Source organism: Rhincodon typus, chromosome 1, assembly GCF_021869965.1.
Source record: "Rhincodon typus isolate 14 chromosome 1, sRhiTyp1.1, whole genome shotgun sequence".
NCBI classification, from domain to species: Eukaryota; Metazoa; Chordata; class Chondrichthyes; order Orectolobiformes; family Rhincodontidae; genus Rhincodon; species Rhincodon typus.
The window spans coordinates 71,732,448-71,747,631 of NC_063332.1; positions in this window are offsets into that span (position 1 = coordinate 71,732,448).

Sequence of the window (15,184 nt, forward strand, 5' to 3'; positions counted from 1 at the left end):
GACCTAAATTGCATTGCAGTCAGGCAATGCATTGATTTAAAAATATTCATCTTTGTATTCAAATCCCTCCATGTGATTTATTGTTTTTGCCTCAGGCTGCACTGCGGTAAAACATTACAATGTAACTGATCACCTGATTCAGACATCAGTTAAGAGAGAAGACAGAAGTCTAGATTCAGCATGTGATGAAAGCCATCTTAGACAGTCCATTAGCAATCTGTATTTGATAATGCACTTTATATAGATCTACACAAAGTAATGTTACTGTTGTAGAAATTGGAATGAGGTCAGCCAGGTAGACCTCATAGAATATGAGTTTCCTGATTGGGGATATTAATCTGGTCCAAACAGGGAGCCCTGGCTGATAATTATAAACAGGAATGTCAGGGGCTCTGTTCTCATTGAGAGCTGGTTCTGAGGGAACTGGATCAATGTCAAGGACTCCCCACATATAAATAAAGGGTGACTTGGTGACGGGACACTGGCCTTCATGGAGTTATTTCACTTAGGCCTAATGAGTTGAAGAGCTTTACTTAGTCATAAGGAGCAAGCAGTGTTAGCAATAGTGTACATGTAGGCACCAACAGCCCAGAGATATTCGGAATGATACCTGAGTATGCAGGTATTGTTGAGATAACAAGGTGTAGAGCGGGATGAACAAAGCAGGCCAAGCAGCATCAGAGGAGCAGGAAAGCTGATGTTTCAGGCCTAGACCCTTCTTCAGAAATGGGGGAGGGGAAGGGGTTTCTGAAATAAATAGGGAGAGAGGGGGAGGCGGATAGAAGATGGATAGAGGAGAAGATAGGTGGAGAGGAGACAGACAGGTCAAAGAGGCAGGGATGGAGCCAGTAAAGGTGAATGTAGGTGGGAGTTAAGGAGGGGATAGGTCAGTCCAGGGAGGATGGACAGGTCAAGGGGGCAGGATGAGGCTGGTAGGTAGGAGATGAGGTTGGGGCTTGAGGTGGGAGGAGGGGATAGGTGGTAGGAAGGACAGGTTAGGGAGGCGGGGACAAGCTGGGCTGGTTTTGGGATGCGGTAGGGGGAGGGGAGATTTTGAAGCTTATGAAGTCCACATTGATACCATTGGGCATCCCAAGCGAAATATGAGGTGCTGTTCCTGCAACCTTTGGCTGGCATCGTGGTGGCACTGCAGGAGGCCCAGGATGGACATGTTGTCTGAGGGATGGGAGGGGGAGTTGAAATGGTTCGTGACTGGAAGGTGCAGTTGTTTATTGCGAACCGAGCGTAGGTGTTCTGCAAAGCGGTCCCCAAGCCTCTGCTTGGTTTCCCCGATGTAGAGGAGGCCACAACGGGAGCAGCGGATACAGTATACCACATTAGCAGATGTGCAGGTGAACATCTGCTTGATGTGGAAAGTCTTCTTGGGGCCTGGGATGGGGGTGAGGGAGGAGGTGTGGGGGCAGGTGTAGCACTTCCTGCAGTTGCAGGGAAAAGTGCCGGGTGTGGTGGGGCTGGAGGGGAGTGTGGACCGGACAAGGGAGTCATGGAGAGAGTGCTCCCTCCGGAAAACAGATGAGGGTGGGGAGGGAAAAATGTCTTTGGTAGTGGGGTCAGATTGCAGATGGCGGAAGTGTTGGAGGATGATGCGTTGGATCCGGAGGTTGGTGGGGTGGTACATGAGGACGAGGGGGATTCTGTTTTGGTTGTTATTGCGGGGAGGGGGTGTGAGGGATGAGTTGCAGGAAATGCTACACCTGTCCCTACACCTCCCCCCACCCCCATCCCAGGCCCCAAGAAGACTTTCCACATCAAGCAGATGTTCACTTGCACATCTGCTAATGTGGTATACTGTATGCGCTGTTCCCTTTGTGGCCTCCTCTACATCGGGGAAACCAAGCAGAGGCTTGGGGACCGCTTTGCGGAACACCTAGGCTCGGTTCGCACTAAACAACTGCACCTCCCAGTCGCGAACCATTTCAACTCCCCCTCCCATTCCTCAGACGACATGTCCATCCTGGGCCTCCTGCAGTGCCACAACGATGCCACCCGAAGGTTGCAGGAACAGCACCTCATATTCCGCTTGGGAACAATGCAGCCCAATGGTATCAGTGTGGACTTCACAAGCTTCAAAATCTCCCCTTCCCCTACCGCATCCCAAAACCAGCCCAGCTTGCCCCACCTCCCTAACCTGTCCTTCCTGCCATCTATCCCCTCCTCCCACCTCAAGCCCCAACCTCATCTCCTACCTACTAGCCTCATCCCACCCCCTTGACCTGTCCGTCCTCCCTGGACTGACATATCCCCTCCCTGACTCCCCACCTACACTCACCTTTACTGGCTCCATCCCCTCCTCTTTGACCTGTCTGTCTCCTCTCCACCTATCTTCTCCTCTATCCATCTTCTATCCGCCTCCCCCTCTCTCCCTATTTATTTCAGAACCCCCTTCCCCTCTCCCATTTCTGAAGAAGGGTCTAGGCCCAAAACGTCAGCTTTCCTGCTCCTCTGATGCTGCTTGGCCTGCTGTGTTCATCCCGCTCTACACCTTGTTATCTCAGATTCTCCAGCATCTGCAGTTCCTACTATCTCTGATGCAGGTATTGTTATTGGCTTAATCCACAAGATAATGCATCCATAACCCTCCAAGGTGACAGATTCATCAAATGCTTCCCTCAAAAAATTTCCTGATTTTTTAATGTTCTATCACTAGGTGCACTGCCTTCAGTTACATAGAACCTTAGACCTCTCAACCTCCCCATCTTGCTTCATCTATTGAAACACTTCTTAAAACTTTCTGACTTGATGAAGCTTTCACTCTCCTGATCAAACATTTTGTTAGGTGACTTGGTGTTTTAGTTTGTTTCATGATGCTCCTGAGAAGTGTCTTGCAATGTTTCATTTTGCCAAAGGCACATTATAAGTCTAAATAGTTGTTTGTCGTTAAACAAGGGCCTCAGCTGTTTGCTCAGTATTGATATTATTTCTTGAGTAATTGCCTGTGGAGTGCAGCCAGCTCTGGATATTTTGATTTGGCCTGGACAACTTTGTTGGAAAATTTCTTCCTTCAACAGCTGATGTAAGTAATGTGCAGTCATGATGTGATCATGAACAACAAACCCAGATAACTGACATGCACATCAGCAGCTGAAACTTCGTGCTGGTACCACAATATCTGTAAGGTATCACCTTGTTGTATGATTCTTTAATTAAGGAATTTATTACTAACTTTTATTAAAGCAATCAACTTGCACTAAGCTGAGAGAGGAACAAAGTGAGGGCTTATGGACTTCATTATTCCCAAAGAAGGCAATGTGAACAAAGTGAGTTTCAACTTATATTCTTTCAGGGGATATAGTTGAAATTTGCATTGCCCAACCCTCATTATCCTTGGGAATGTTGTGGTGAGCTGCCTCTTAAGCCACTACAGTATGTTTGTTGTAGGTAAACCCACAATACTGTTTGGGAGACAGTCCAGGATTTTGACCCTGTGACATTGAAAGAGCAGCAATAAATTTCCAAGTCAGGATGGTGAGTGACTTGACAGGGAATGTGCATGAGGTGTTGTTCCCATTCATCTTTTGCGCGTGCCCTTCTAGGTCGTAGAGACTGTGAGTTTATTTTCTCGAAAGAGACTTTGTGAGTGCTGCAATGTATCTTACAGATGGCACATACTGCTACCACTGTGCATCATTCATGGGGGCATTGAATGTTGAAGGTGATGAATAGGGTGCCATTCAAGTGGGATATTTTGTCATGGATAGTGTTGAGCTTCCTGAAGGTGTTGGAGCTGCACTCACTCAGGTAAGTGGGGAGTATTCACAATTAATTTTGCAGAATCAGTCTTCTACTCATCATAAAGTCATTGATTATAAGAAATAAAGATTAGATAAGTTCTTTTGGATGCAGATGCTTCAGTAAATGCCACCAATATGGTGAAGATGATGAGTTATTCCAGTGCCCTTTACAAGTGAAGACTCAAAAGAAACATGCTATAATCGAGTGGGTGAAAATGTACGTATAATAATGGAAAAGATTAGCTGCTAGAAGACGAATCAATCTGCTCTGAAAAAGAGTCCTATTTTTGCACTCTTTCTAAACAAGGATAGGATATGATCAATACCCAGCTTCCCTATAATAGCTTTTTAAATTGTCTTGCTCCTAAACAGAACAGCATATTCTTAATATTATGACTTTTGCATAATAGAATAATAAAATTTATTTCTCACACAGTGATAAAATATCTCTAAGTGGTGCCATGCATGAAAGCAAAATCAAAGATTTTTTTTATTTTACATGATGGTCAGTTGTAGATTCTTCATGCCAGTGACATCAAGTTTCTGTTCCCAGCATTATGTTTTTACAAGTACTACAATTTTCATCTGCCAAGATTGTTGGGCTCACTGCATGTGAGCAATCAACCACTTTATGAAAGATCAAATTTGTGTCTGGCTTGAGTTTATTTATTGAAGGCCACATCTTTGAGTATATAGCTTTGATTGGGAGTTGTTTAAGGGTCAGTTAAGGGACAGCCTGCCGAGAGAGAAATTACTCAGCACGTCCTTTCTGAGAAAATCTTTTTTGAAGGATCCAGTGTGATAACTGAAAGACTGATCTAGCTGGTCTCCTGAAAAAAGCCTCTGAATTCCTGAAAATTCTTAAATGTACTGTATTTAAGATCCTAGTGAGAACCTTTTTTTTAGTGACACCCATCTCTATGCACAGGACTGAAAACTTCTTTGAACATTTTATATCTTAGTCTTCTTTCCCTCAAGAACTCACCATTATTAGCCAAATTATTCTTTTTATCCTAAATGAATCTCTGTGGAGAAATTGTTTACTTGTTATTTTGTTACCTGGTGTGTGATTGTGCCTGTGTGTTTGTATGGAGGAGGTAGTTTAGAAGGGTAAATATTTATACTTTGTTATTTCAAACTGTGATAATCAGCTTTACATCTTTGCTTGTTTTCACAACAAATAACTAATTTTATTGCTTATTATGTATCACATTCGACCTTGCTGTTTGATGAACCGTTTTTATTCTAAACCTAATATAGACAAAGTTTACAATTAGCCATTTTAGTAACTGAATAATTTATGTCATGATTAGTAGACCAGTGGAACTGAAGAGAGCGTCCTTCAACATCGATTGTAAAAAGATGCGTTTTCATGCTTAAAGAATGTGATTTCGTCTTGGAATAAAGAGGTCCTTGTAATGAAAGGGAACATACCAAGGAACAAAAAAAAATGTAGAAATTGTGATCAGCAGCTATTATCAACCTAACTTGAAGCATGGAGAAATGTGGCAATATTTTCCTGTAACTATATTTACTGAACTTCTGTAACAAATCGGCTTAGCAAATTTGTAAAACATATTTATAAAAATTGAACTTATGGCCATTGGTGTGCGATTGGTCACTTAGTATAAGTAAACATAGGGGATTTGGGGAAATGTATTGAGATAGATAGAAATTTGATTAGCAGACAGGAAACAAAGACTTTTCTGATGAAGGGTCTAGGCCCGAAACGTCAGCCTCTCTGCTCCTATGATGCTGCTTGGCCTGCTGTGTTCATCCAGCCCTGCACCTTGTTGTCTTAGAAACAAATGGGTCTTTTTCTGAATGGCAGGCGGGGACTAGCGGATTATTGCAGGGAGCGGTCATAGGATCCCAGCTATTTATTATATATGGTAATGATTCAGATGAGGGAACTAACTATAATATATCAAAATTGGCAGAAGACACAAAGCTGGAAGGGTGTACTGTGAGGAGCATGTAGAGATGTTTTAGAGTGGTTTGGACAGGCTGAGTGAGTGGGCAGATGCATAGCAGATGCAGAATAATGTGGATAAATGTGAAGTTATCCACTTTGGTAGCAAAAATAGGATGGCAGATTATTATTTGAATGCTTGTCAATTGAGAAAGGGGAATGTTTAATGAGACCTAGCTTGCATGACATGTAAATGCATGCAAAAGGACTTCCTGCTACTTTCCATTGGAAGGCTTCCCTGTACATTGAAGCATCTGAGAACTCAATATCTTTGTTTCATCCCATAGATAAAAAGTTGATTTTTGGCTTCTTTCTCCGTTAAGCTCCCTCGTCTCTCTCGCTGGCCATTCCTAGGAGCAATATAAGATTTCACCCTCTCCACTCGTTGGAATCATTTCAAGCACTAAGGAAGATGGTTGTGGTTTTTGGAAGTCAGTCATCTTTGCAGGTATTCCTCAGGGTAGATATTTTCTAATCAACATGTTCAGTGATGTTATGGCCCACATCTAGAGCAGGTGGGACTTGAACCTGCGTCAGCTGGATCAGAGATATGAACACTACCAATGTGTCAAATGAACCCTGAGTTAGGCTGACACGTATCATGTGGCATTCATGACACACAAGTGCAAGGCAATTACCATTTCCAAAAAAGATAAACTATGACATTCAATGGCATTACTATCACTGACCCCTCTCCCCTCTATCAATATCCTTGGTGTTACCATTAACCAGAAACTGAGCTGAACTATAGTCATACAATAGCATGTCAGAGTTTAGGGATCTTGCAGCAAGTAATTCATCTCCTGACTCCCCAAAGCCTATCCATTCTCTGCAAGTCAGGAGATGGATGGAATACTCCCCACTTGCCTGGATAAGTGCAACCCCAACAAAATTCAAGAAGCTTCACAATACCCAAGACAAAGCAGCCCGCCTGATTGATGCCACCTCCACATACATCCACAGCCTCCACCCAACACACCCATTTTTTTTTTATTCATTCATGGGATGAGGATGTCGCTGGCTAGGCAGCATTTATTGCCCAACCTTATTTGCTCAGAAGGCAGTTAAGAGTCAACCACATTGCTATGTGTCTGGAGTCGCATATAGGCCAGACAGGGTAAGGATGGCAGCTTGCTTTGTTAAAGGACATTAGTGAAGCAGATGGATTTCGCCCCCCACCCCCGACAATTGACAATCAATTCACGGTCATCATTAGATTCCTTAATTCCAGATTTTCTTTTATTGAATTCAAATTCCACCATCTGCCATGGCGGGATTCGAACCCAGGTCCCCAGAACATTATCTGGGTCTCTGGATTAACAGTCCCATGATAATACCACTTGGCCATCACCTCCCCTAAGTAGCTACAGTGTCTACCATCTACAAGATGCACTGTAGAAATTCAAAAGGCTCCTTAGATAGCACCTTCTAATCCACAACCACTTCCATCTAGAAGAATAAGGGCAGCAGACACATGGGAACACCGTCGCATGCAAGTTCGCCTTCAAGCCACTCACCATCTTGGCTTGGAAATATATTGCTGTTCCTTCAGCATTGTTGGGTCAATATTATGGTACTCCCTCCCCAGCAGCACTGTGGGTCCACCTACATGAAATAGACTGCAGCATTTCAAGAAGACAGCTCACCACTACCTCCTTAAGGGTAATTAGGGATGGGCAACAAATGCTAGTCCAACTGGTGATATCCAATTCCCATGAATAAATTATAAAAGCTCCAAGTTGTTCTATACTCTTTGAAGTGTGATTTTAAATTTCCTTGCTTGTGTTCATAAGGGATTAAAGGAAATGAAAGGTTAATGAATGTGTTTAATGAATAAGAATTTTTTTTTGTAAACATGAATTCTTCAATAGATGATTACAAACTACTCTATTGCATCTCAGCATCTATCATGAAATCTGCCCATGGTGGACACTGGGTGATTTGGTATTGCAGATTTAAGACCAAAGAGTGGAGGGCGATGAGTTCACATGATTTGGCACTATTTTGATATTACAGCTGTACAAGTACATGGAAGTGGGTAAAGGGGACACACTGATCTTGAGGATATGATGGACCAGAAGATTGGGTGGCTACAGAGGCCAAGGTTGGCCTTGGAGAATGAGAGGCCATGATTTATGGGTAGAAGAAATGAAGTGTAATGGTTGGTATGTACTGAGTATTGGGAGTTTGAGGGGAGTGCCACGGTGAGGTAGTATAATGGTGAGGACTAGTGGGCTGTTTATTACTTTGATATTTGACAGAATATCCTTGCACTAAGGCAGGTCACCTGCCCAGTTCACCTCCACACCAAAATCCAAAATTCCAGAGGGAAAATTCAGGCCTCCATATTATGTTGGCACTCAAACCACAAGACATTGTACTTCTTTTGAATTCTAAAGGACATCCAATTTCGAATGGTTAAATGTGCCTGTTAGAGGGAATAATTCTTTTACTGTGACAGAATGTCACTGTAGTATTTGCTGTAGTGAACCTGTTTGTATCCAATGATAGCAATTAATTCACTGAAAGCATCAGTTGACTACCATAAGGATAATTGGAGGGTAATTTTCACCTTCACTGCTTGTGCAATAGCTGATGGAACTGATTGACTAGATAATGGTCTAGATTTCTCAATCGCGATTAGGAAACAAACTACACATTTACCTTCAGAGGAATTCTCCTGGTGATCCTCCAGTTAGATGCTCTCGCAGCTGTAGAACTCTAATGTAGTCCAGGATTTGAGGGAGTGTTCAGAGCTATAGTGGTGGATCCAATCGGAGGGTTGCCCTGAGAATCAGGAAGTGAGGATTTCAATCAATTAGGTTGAGTTGGCGGTTTGGGCCTAGTGGTAGTGATTGGGTGGGGGGAGTGTCGGAAGTGATCTGGTTGGAGGGTCAGTGCGGTGTCCAAGGGGAGTTTGTTGGGTGTCTTGGAGGATCTTAAGGTTAGGTTGGAGTAGAGCATTAGGGGTTGGGTTTAGTCCAGCAGGGGATGGGTTGTTTGGAATCCAGAAAACGTGTTGTTGGAGATCAGGTCAGGAAAAGGGTAGATGGGGAAGGGGAAGTTGTGTGCCCATGATGGAGTTGGGGGTGGGGTGGGAGTGAGGTATCAATGCTGAGTCAAAAGAGTTAGTTTAATATTTTCCCAGGCGTCTGAGCAGGTTTTACTTCCTTTTAACTTTTCCAAGGTAACTATTAAGATAGCTGTGTGATTTAAACTCAGATTTAAGGACTTTTTTGGAGGGTTACAGATGCCGGGTAGCTGCCCATTGGAATATTCAACCTTTAGGGAAATTCCCAGGGAGTCAGTTGTACCAACATGTTTGCATGGTTCCAATGCACAACTCCTGTCTGCGCTACCACAATCATTGTCAGAAGATCGGGAATATTTCAGAAACTGTATAATTTTCATTGTATTAATTTCAGTGACTGCAGAAGAACTTTATGAACTAAATTGAGATAAAGAAATTGTCAACAATGGTTTCTGAGCTGTGGTTTAATTAATTTGCAGGAGCTGTTTCTGTAGATTAATCAAACTAACTATAATTATAGATATCAATTTGTAGGTGGATCTTATAAAAAATGTAAAAGATAATGAGTTCCAGTCTTCACCACAGAAATTTAAGTTGAATTATTAGAGTTTTATCTCTTAGATTTCTCAGGATGACATATAATTTACTGTTAGTGGTATCTTAATTAGATACATAATTTTCTGGGCTCAGGTGACATCCTTATCCATCAAGTCCTAAGCATTATTACTTTAATTACAAAGTTAACACTGCCAGGTGAAGATTAAGTCAACAATTAAACCAAAATATTGATTCAGGATTTTAACTAAGAAAAACCAATTCTTGATGTTTTACACAGTTTGTGAAATTATTAACAACTTTTCTTGCAAATCTTTAAAAGTAAAATAATATCTTTTCCATATTTTGCCCATATCTCACACAGCATTTGGATGAAGATATTCAGTGTTTGTAACGATTCAAATGTAAACTAAATTCAATTGCAGTTGACCTCTTATTGTAATTTTAGGAAATCTATTTGACAGTTGGCCAAAAATTGCTTTCAGAATAACAATGAGTCTTAATGGCACTCATCACTATGTATGGGCAAATACTGCAGCAGCTTCTAATGAGGACAGAGGCTGATAGGAAAAGTTGTTGTTGGAAATGTACTGCTTCAACATTAGTTTGATAAATAGGCATCTCCCCTTCAAATTCAATGAGCAAATTGAAGTTCAAGTGCACTTGCGTACTCAATACAAAGCATCTTCATCGCAGTAATTTATGCCAATTCCAATTCAATTTACTCTTTCATCAATGTGTTAAATGACAATTATTAGCAATTTAACTTCTCTGATACTGAAAATTTGTCAGTAAATCTATGAATTCTCATTCCATCACATTCAATTTATTGTTGGAGATTTTAGTTTTTGAAACTTTTCTCTCTTTCTTAATCTAAATTTATTTTACCTTTCTTTCTTCTTTTTACCTCTAATATGGTCATGAATTCGCCAACACAAATTTAATCATTTCTATTCAGCCATGCCACTGTTAATTTTGTAACTCTTCAACCCAATTTGCACATGAAATATGTAGTTCCTTACTCTGTTAAACTAGATCCCAGGCGCAGAATTTTACGGCATCTCGCTGCATGTTGGCTGACAGTGTTTGTGCAGATGAGGGGAATGGGGAGTTGTCTGTCCTGTGAAATTCTGAGGGTGGATTTCGTGTCATCTACCCACCCACTCCAACTTTGCACAATTTTACTGACCGCTATCTTGCCCCAGTTCAGGGCCTAAGCAGCTGATTAATGGCCACTTTCCACCTCAATCACAATGTTTCAGCAAACAGGAAGAGGGAAGTGATGAGGGGAGATACAAGGCAGGGGAAACTTCCATCAGGATCCCCTACACCAAATCATATTAACAACACAACATTCAACTTCTTCATGCCAACATGACCTTGATCCCATTTTTACCTTCCTCACACACATCAATGCCCTGGACCTCCAATCCTGGCCACAGATATACTTTCCATCTGGCTCATGGTCTTTGTCACTGGCTCTAAATGTAATTGCAGCAGTGGCTACTCACTCATGGTGAGACTAGACAGCTACCAGTCCAATCAGAGAGCTTGTGGCTCTTTGGATGGAAGGAGAAAGACCCTCCAGCCAAATAATGTTCTTCAATGGCAATGAGTCCTTTCAATAAGTTTTTAGTGGCATGGCAGGAAAAACCCATTATCCATTAAAATGCTGCCAAGATGTCCCATAGAGGGCACAGTGAGATTTTCATTTTACACATTCAGCCAATTGTAGCATGAAGTTTCATCAACGATCATATGCAAAAGTAAATTTGATGTTGGATGGTTTCCACTTCGCTGTCACAGCAAATTTTGTCCCCTTGTATCAAATTCAAAATACTACTGACACTGAAAGATGCAGGGTCTCACAGGTATAACATTTGTAATGCTATTTTCCCTTCAATTAAACAAGTGCTGGCTGAAAAATAACTATCCAATCTTCTCTTCAGCTGCTTCATCATTGACCTGCTCTCCATCAGGAGATCAAAAGGGATGTTTCCTGATGATTACACAATGTTCAGTACTTTTCATGGCTCCTCAGACATGGAAGTAACTGGTATTCATATACACCATGTCCTGAACAACATCCAGGCTTGGGCTGATAAGTGGGCAAATAGCATTTGTACCAGGGCAATAAGAGAATCTAACCATCACCATTTGATGTTCAATGGTATTACCACCATTGAATCCCCCACTTTCAACTTCCTGGAGGTTACCTTTGACCATCTGAACTGGGCACAACATGTAAATATTGTGGTTTTAAGAGCAGGTTGGTGGTTGGGAATTCTGGAGTGAGTAACACATCTTCTGACTCCCAAAAACCTGTCCACCATCCACAAGGCACAAAGCATGAGTGTGATGGAATATTTCCCTATTTGCTGGATAGTTGGAGCTCACCTGACGCAGGATCAGCACTCCAAAGGCTTGTGATTTGAAACAAACCCATTGGGGTATAACCTGGGGTCATGTGACTTCTGACTTTGTCCACCCTTGTCCACCATTAGCATCTCCACATCATGAACCCCATACCAGACAAAGCTTCCTGCTGTTTTTTTTTCTTCCTTCCTTCCTTTCTTCCTTCCTTCCTTTCTTCCTTTCTTTCTTTCTTTTATTTTATTGCAAAATACAGCAAAAAGTGTTGTACAGTGCCACCACCCTCTGGTGCCATCTTAACACACAGGAAATAAACCAAAACATAAAACACAAAGGCAGAAAAATAGTGTTCAACTCTACAGCCCTTCTTGTTAAGTGCTCCACCTTAGGCCAAGGGCCTGGTGGCCAGCCACGAATCCCTTTCATCGCGCCACCGCTGCTGGAACAAAAGACACTACTCTTCAGCACCATCTCACCCCTTCCAATGCTCCCGTCACTATAAATCCTCACTGGACCTCACCGATGCAGGCCGTCGGGTACCATACCAGCCCAAACTCAACTTCAGGCGCAACTCGCAGATGCAGCCGCTGTCAATGCCATTGGGTCTTGTACTGGGCCCAAACTCAGTCCCTGCCACAGCAGCTATGAGTCGGAGCTGACTGCCTCATTGATGCAGAAGCGCTGGGCCCACTCGCCGCCATCGATGCTGTCATCACGATCAATCTCTTCATCATGAGGTATGTAAAAGAAAAGGAAAGAAAAGAAACAAAAAAGCAAGAAAAGAGAAAATAAAGAAAAGAAATGAAAAGAAAAACAGGTGGAGCAAATGAGCCATGGGCTCGGGGCCCTACTCCACCATCCCCATCGTTTACTCCTTTTACCCCAACCCACAGTTGCAGCAGTTTGCAAACCATTTCCAAGATGCACTATGGTACTCACCAAGACTTCTCTGACTGAACCCTCCAAGCCTGTCACCTCTACCATTTAAAAGGACAAGGGCAGCAGATGCATGGGAACACCAACAGCTGTTAGTTGTTCTTCAAGCCACAGACCATCCTGACATAGACTCATAGAGTTATATGGCGCAGAAACAGACCCTTCTGTCCAACTCATCTGTGCTGACCAGGTTTCCTAAACTGAACTAGCCAAGTTTGCCTGCTTTTGCCCCATATCCCTCTGAACCTTTCTTATTCATGTCCAAATATCTTTTCAATATTGTAATTGTAGCTGCCACTACCACTTCCTCTGGCAGATCACAGCACCAGGGACCCAGGTTCGATTCCAAGCTTGGGTGACTGTCTGTGTGGAGTTTGAACATTCTCCCCGTGTCTGCGTGGGTTTCCTCCAGGTCCTCCGGTTTTCTCCCAAAGTCCAAAGATGTGCGGGTTAGGTGGATTGGCCGTGCTAAATTGCCCATAGTGTACAGGGATGTATAGCTTAGGTGGGTTACAGGGTTATAGGGGAATGGGTCTGGGTGGGATGTTTCGAGGGTGGGTATGGACTGGTTGGGCCGAAGGGCCTGTTTCCACACTGTAGGGATTCTATGATATGATTCTAAGTACTTTTAAATTTTTCCCCTCTCACTTAAACCAATACCCTCTAGTTTTGGATTCCCCTACACTGGGGAAAAGACCTTGGCAGTTCAATTTATCTAGGCTCCTCATGATTTTATAAACCTCTATAAGGTTACCCCTTAGTTTCCTACTCCCCAGGGAAAAAGTTGCCAGCCTATCCAGCCTCTCCTTATAACTCAACCCTTCCAGTCTTGGTAACATATTTGTAAATCTGTTTTTACATCCTTTCCATTTTAATAACAGCTTTCCAATAGCAAAAAGACCAGAATTGTATGAAACACTCAAATGTGGCTTTGTCAATGTTTTGTACAGCTGTAACATGATGTCTCAATTCTGGTATGCAATGCTCTGACCAATGAAGGCAATTGTGCAAAGTGCCTTCTTCACTGCCCTGTCTACCTCTAAAGCCATTTCCAAGGAAGTACGTACCTGTACCCCAGTGTCTCTCTGTTTAACAACACTCCCCTGGGCTTTGCAGTTATGTAAATTAATCTCCAAAATTGTCACCTCACCCTCCCCTTTTAGTTTCTTTTGTATTGCTTTGAAATCCCTGTAATTAGGAATGTTGACATGTTATTCTAGTCCCACCTTAAGGAACATTTCTATATCAGCTGCAATGTCTTATTGCCAAGTTTCTACCTGTGCACTCAGCTCCTTTGCATTATTTGCTGTATTCATTGCATTGAAGCAGATAGCCTTCAGCAGTGCCAAACTCTTTATTTTTAATTCTCTAACTGACATTTACTTTCCCTTCCTAATTCATCCTGTAATTTTCTGCCATCAACTTTCATTTCTGATTTCATCCTAAATGAAGCCACATTTGGGTTCACATCACCCTGGCAAACTAGCATAACATCCCACCCACCAACATCCCGCTCCCCCCACCCCGCCCACGCCCCACTCCCCGCCATCCCCAACAGCTCTAGTACAATGCCCCACAAGGAACTCAGTCCAGTTCAAACCATTCCTTTAGATGATTGCTGTAGCCCGGAATTATTGATAGTGATTGTTGATTGTCCAACATTGTTCACATCCCATGGCTGACCAGGAATCTGCCACTGGAGTGTGGTTGCAGGATAATCAACTTGTGCGTCTGTGTTATAAATACATCCTGCTTGGACATCAAGTCCTGAGATAGGAGACAGGGAGAGTACCCAATGTGCCATGAGATTATTGTAAAGGCTGGCTTTCGCAATTAAAATAGGCAAAATAGAGGACACAATAAGAAAGATTGGTGGGTGGTCAAAATTCCACATCTGATTCAACATCATCATTATTCATCTCCTCTGTTTCGTTTGATTTTCAGTCAGTGAAACCTTTCTCTGTATCTGTAAGGTGCCATTACGATAGAACATGGTGAATATGTGGAGCTTGTTACCAAATGGAGTTGCTAGCATGCATTTAAGAGGAAACCCAAAGTACAAAAGGAAGAAAGGAAAAGAATGATAAGTTAGCAGAGTGAGGTAAGTTAATGGGGGAGCCTTGAGTGCAGCTTTAACTCTTGCATTGACCTAAATAAAAACTGAAAGAACTGGGGAAGGGTCCCTGGACCCAAAACATTAACTCTGTTTTTTCCTTCACAGATGCTGCCAGACCTGCTGGGCTTTTCCAGCAACCTTTTTTTGGCCTTGCATTGATCTGTTTGACCTAAAGTAATCTTTGTAATAACATTTTATATTATTCCATGTAGCACTGAATTTACATATCATTGTTGAAATAATAATGTTGAAAAAATGTTGTAAATCCCTGAAACAGCTACAAATATAAATATATACCAACCAGAAGAAGTTTGTCTTTAGGAAGTATCTGAGAATTAATTTAGCTAGGCTCCATAGGCATTATAAGAAGTCATCTAAGTTTTATATCAGAGATAGTAGGAACTGCAGATGCTGGAGAATCTGAGATAACAAGGTGTAGAGCTGAATGA